The sequence below is a fragment of the Oreochromis niloticus genome, linkage group LG3, assembly GCF_001858045.2.
Source record: "Oreochromis niloticus isolate F11D_XX linkage group LG3, O_niloticus_UMD_NMBU, whole genome shotgun sequence".
NCBI lineage: Eukaryota > Metazoa > Chordata > Actinopteri > Cichliformes > Cichlidae > Oreochromis > Oreochromis niloticus.
The window spans coordinates 12,663,926-12,669,925 of NC_031967.2; positions in this window are offsets into that span (position 1 = coordinate 12,663,926).

Sequence of the window (6,000 nt, forward strand, 5' to 3'; positions counted from 1 at the left end):
ATTACTCCAGAAAAAGTATATATTTTTGAGCTTTTTCTGCTCTCAGCTATTACACAACGAAGACTAATTGATCCCTGCAGATGGCAGACAAGGCAATAGGTTATAAAGCCCAGCCACTTTGCTTTCTCACAACTTGCTATCACTTTCCTCCCAAAGTGCCATCAGCGAGAGCTGGAGGAAGAAAAAAAATCGGGACATAATTTGAGGCAATACATCTTTGCAGACGGCTACTTTTGTCATCTTAAGTGGACAAAGGCAGAAGAAGAAAACACCAAGAGCCAGTTGTGAGATTCAGACTGAGAGCAGCTCTCTTAGAGCCAGTGTGAAAATGTGCAGTGAAGAATAGGAGGCAACACGTGAAAGCAGCTTTATAAAGCTTTTAACAACTGACTTCTTAAAATTGTGGTTATCTACCACGGTCGCCTAAAACAAGCCTCTGAATGGCTTGTAAAGCACAGGCAGGACATTATATTAAGAATTATGTGAGTCACTCGTTTTCTTTTTTTGCAATAATTGTTGTGTATGTTCATAACAACCCAGAATTCATCTCGTGTCTGAAATGTTAAAAGTGAAACAGGGACAAAGTAAGCACGTGTTTAATTAGTACTTTCCTCACTCCGGCTGATTAAAATCGTCAGCGTGTTGGCAGTCAGCTGACGCATTATCAACATTTCTTGTGAGAACTTCATTTCACACTTTTTCACGGACCAGCTGATAAGGGTTTGATTTTCAAAGATGACTTAATGATAGGATGGGATGATGGGTAGAGAGGGAGCGAGAGAGAGAAAGAAAGACGTTTCCCTGGAGATGGAGACTTCTGGTTATCACACAGAAAAATGTAATTGAGATGAGGACTCTGCATAGATGTCAAGTTCCCAACACACAGCTTTTTCCTCCCTATCATCTGCATGTAGGGACATGTCCATCTTGTCACAAAAATACTCAAGGAGATGAAAGGATGCTTGAACACTTTGTTACTCGTCACCTGGTATAAACCTTATACATCTTTTGAGCTTTTATTACTAGTAGTTGGTGAATAAAGGGTATTTGTATCGAATCGCTGCTCATGACTATATGCCACTGATGTCTCCTTGGTATTAGTGAGACCCATCTCACTCCCACTATATGCACGGCTGTAAAGGAACCCTTGATGCGACATTTAAACATGCTGGGTAAGCATCATATTTCAAAGTGCAGGGTTAAAGGGCATAATCTTTCATTTAAACCACAATGTTTTCCTTAACCTTATAACCGAGACGTTTTTGGCGCCCAATCCAAACATCAGTCTCCTGGCTGGCAAACTTGTGATTTAGCGCACCTCCACCCCTACATCTTCCAAATGTTGACTTTGTCGCTCTTTAGACTGTTATCTCTCGGCAGCTGAGGCTAAGGTACCTTGTGTATACACCACTGTTGGAGTGAAACAAAAAGTAACGTCTTACACTTTTTTTAAAAAAAAAGTACATTATGTATTTAGTCTATGTGGAATGTAAATCACTACAGTACTCGTTACATTACTTTTGTGCTATTGTGCGGCATTGTCTGAGAGGAGAAAAAAAACCTTTTTGTAAAGATATACACAAGATCTTAATTATACTGTTTAAATATAACACAATCTTACAAAAAAGCTGTAAACCAGCCCAAAGAGCATTTGACAGAAGAATGTGCCCACTGCAGAAACAGGTCAGGGTACAAATGGAGGGTATCCAAGCAACAAGCTTTAAAAGTGTTTTGGGTCAAGATTTCATTGCTGCTAGCTTGGTGTTAGCATGCTATCTTTACGGATGCTTTTTCCAACCAATAAAAATAAGTGAATGTTCATATCTACACTCACAAAAAGCTTTTTGTATTTTGCTAATGTCTGTCAATCATCTGTTTTTCTTAAATGTAAGAAAAAAAAGACACATTTCATATTTTTTTCTCTGTAAGCCCAATACCCAGATAACTTATGAACTGATGTAATGCACGTAACAACATCATCTTTGTTTACTAGCTATGATTACTAGAACTAACTAATTTAAAGAGTTCCCAGTAGTTTTTATAACTTTGAGCAAAAACCTGCCCTGCAGCCCCTTTTTCAAATTTTTTAAATTCCATCAACAAATTCTACCACGGATTCAAATTTGGGGTGACCATCAGGTTACGTAGGGACAACAAACATTGAACGACATGAAATGAATGCAAAGCAAGAACGTAACATGACCTTCACAGGGGGACAATGAAAAGAACAAAATATATAGGAGAATCAAAAGAATTGTGATTTACATATGTTAATAATTGCTCTATGTTTGACAATGTTCGTGCAGCTTGTCCTTAGGTTAAGAGGTGGGCCAATCTCAACGATCACCTCAAATAAAGAGGAGATAAGTGTATGTATATATGTCTGTATATACCCTATGATCATTATAGTAAAAATACCAAAACAAAAACAAAGCTTTGAATGGATGCAAAGCCCTTACTGATAAACCTCTAATACCTCTAACCTTGTTAAGTGGAGTTTGCAAGTTTTTAAAATAGGGTGATTTGCTCTAGCAGGACAATATTGCAACAAGACACCAACACCAAACGACTCCATGTGTTGACGCAGCGCCTAACAAATTGGCATTATGTGACATCGTGTGATGGGAACATAATATTTGACCCCCTGGGATGCGAACACACGGAGACCCGCGTTTTACTGGCAGGCAGCCAGGCCGTGTGCTACACGCTACTGTTTTCTGCATTTCCTGTCGCTCTCGCTCGTAATAAAGGCACAAAAAATGCCCTAAATTTTTTTTCTCAATATATTTTGTTTTCTCTCACTCCGTCTCTACCCAACCTTGCAATGCAATTACGTACATCTCCCATTGCTGTATATAAAAGCATTTCCATAGTAACCAAATTCCTTCCATAAGGACAATATGACTTAAGGGCTGCCATAATTGTAGGTTGTGGTTGCTAACTGCTTTGGCTCTCTGTGTGTGATTTTTCATATAAAATTGCACCTCTTTGTGCTGTCTGAGGTAAGTACTTGGCTTTTTAACTGTAGGGGGGGGAAAAAACGCTACGGGTTTTACGGATCTATCGAGCATCCATACGCTCATGCAGAAACCTAGTTATAGAGAAACACAGCAGGAGGAATATTACTGTGTTTTTACAGACTGCAGAGTTTAAACTGGGGCGGTTGTTGCTTCCTTCCTTTGAACATAGATCTTAATGTGTAAAAAGGCCAACAGTTTGCTAGCGCATCTGTAATATAAGTTCTTTAAAACGATATTGTGTTGCGGCCAAAGGAGGCTAAAACACTGGTCTTTTATACAGAGAGTAGAAAATGTTACAGCAGGTTAGATACTAATGAGACCAACTAGCTCAGGGTTTCAACACAGGAGTCTGTTTTTCCAAGTTTAGCTTAAAAGGATAAAGTATGGAATTTGCTTCTTTTTTTTTCATACTTTCAAAGAACACTATCAAGACCGGGCTCTGAAAAGGCGCTCGGCTGCTGGAACGGCAGCTACAACACAGAGCAGCAGCCCCTGTGCTGTTGAACTCAGATAATTCAGCCATAGCCCGCCTCCCCTCCCTCCATGTTTCTCATCCTTTTCCTTCCTCCCTCCCGCTCCATTTCTCTCTCCATCCCGCTCTCTCCCTCTCACCCGTGCTGTCTCCCTCTTTCTTTGAGCAAGGCCTTGGAGGGTTCTGCAATTACTTTTGGGGGCGCTCAGAAAAGGGGATCACTCCAGTGAAATAAATCGCTCCATAACAGCTGTGGTGAAATGGCGCTAATTGCCGATTGATTTGAAGCAGAGGCAGCAGATATCTGCAATGCAGAGCCGCATCTGCCGCACTCTCCTCATCATTCCCCTCTCTGATTATCTATTGTTCGGGCTGTTTACTTTGTAGTGATGAGTGGTAAATGGCAGGTTAAGGAAGCTAAGGGGGCCAGACACCAAATTGGGTCCCTCTCAAAAAGACGGAGTGTAAAATTAGACATAATTAACACTCCCCTTAGGCAGATTCTCCAAACCTCACAGAGATGGCAGAGATGCAAATTAGCTGTAAAGATACACACTTTATATACAAAAACAGTGATTAAGCTGCCTTTAGTGTACAGAGGCTACAGCCTGTCTTGATTGAGAGCAAATTAACCATTGAGCAACTCATTTCGGTTTTCAGGACTCTGGATGTTTTGTTGCATTAAGCACCATGCCAACAGAGAAAAAAGGAAACGGCACTAAGTTAAAAGCTTTGCTTTTGTAATCAGAGTGAAAAAGCTTCACTCTTTTTATTTCCATTTTTGAAAATAAAAAAAGAAGAAAGAAAAGAAGAACCAAACACGTCCCTGCTAGGAGCTGAATGTGCTTTTCAGAACCTGGCTGATTCGACCAGATATGAAAAGTGACAAACTCACTGTACCTGACTCAAAGAGCAGCTGACACATATGTATACACAGCTGTATAATTGGTATGCTGTTCACTTGAAACTTCGCAGTGGGTATCACTCTGTTTTTTTGTTTTACTACTTTGTTTGATACAATAAGTGTTTTCTTGCTGATCTTCACTGTTCTACAGTGACTCTTTTAAATTTGTAGCAAAGCATATTTTGCACATTTTCTAGTCAGACCTGTCAAATACAGAGAAGCTAGTAGACGTTATCTCTCAGTCCAACTTGGGAAACATAAAGCTTCTAGTAAAAAATTAGAAAACTGAACACATAAATATATCTGAGACACAATTAAGCTGTAAGTCTAACTAATTCTTGTTATACTCTCTTTTTCCTTGTACTTGGTCCAACAGCAAAAAAATACTTTGATGTGGGGTCGAAACAAATCATGTACCGCATATATATTGTATATGCTGCTCTTGCCCACTAAATGTATCCCATGCTTGAGTACTGGTTGAATAAGTGGTGAGTACCTGAGTCTTGCTTTGTGTTATGCCAAACAGAACTGCAGTGGCAACTGCTGGATACTCAAGACATGGACATGCTTCAGTTACTGTAAATCAAATTAAACCTACAAATGTATAAGCATACATTTTAAAGGCCTAAAGTTTGATAACGCTGTCAACACTGGATGCTGTATTTCATGAGATATTTATTTACAGACTACAAACAGAGTGTGGAGGAAGGAACAGGAACATAAAACAGGTTTAGACCAGAAATAGCGTGATTGGGGGGGGAAAACCAAATGCACATGTTCCTGATCATTAATACAAATGCATGTACTCTGGCTGATTTGTCATCTTAAACTTGTGAGCCATAAAAAGCCAAAGAAGCACAACCAGTAACTGCTGAGGCTATAAACAACATTTTCCTAGTTGACATTAAGTAGATTAAATCTTATGCTTAATAATGAGGTGTGGAAGTACTTATAAATAGATTAAATCCATCTAAAGTTGATTGGCAAATGTTATCAGTCTCAAAGTGTTGATTATACATTAACATTTTTATATTGAAATTCTATCATAAAAAACGTATTTTATTAAGAGAGCTCATAATAGAGTGCATTGTGGATGGTGGCCCCCCGCGGAACAGATTGTCTTTTCACAGCAGGTGGACTGCCATTTGCTGCAAACTCTTGGAACTGACATCATTACACCTCAATTTTGTGATTCATGTTTGTTCGTAGGCGGCAAAATGTCTTATTTCCACCGAATTGGATACTGTTTCCCCAAAAGGTTTTTTTTTTTAGTGATCATTTTTATGATTCTCATTGTCATCAGCATTTAGAGCATAATGTCGCCTCTGCGATGACTTAGGCAAAGAGGGATCGCTTCTGTTTGAGCGAGGAAGTGTGTTTGAGCAGAGGGGGAAAAAACGCAGCGAAACAAAAAACAATATGTTGGCGCTTCTCACTGTGACAGACTGTGGGTACACGTCCCACAGCTACTTCAAAAATAACATAATTCCTACAATCCTGCTTGACAATTAGATGAAATTATGACAATTATAATAAGTGAGGGGTTTCGTGTTTTGTATTATGATGTGGGCAAGTGTGTACCTTCGAAGGAGAAAAAACAAAAC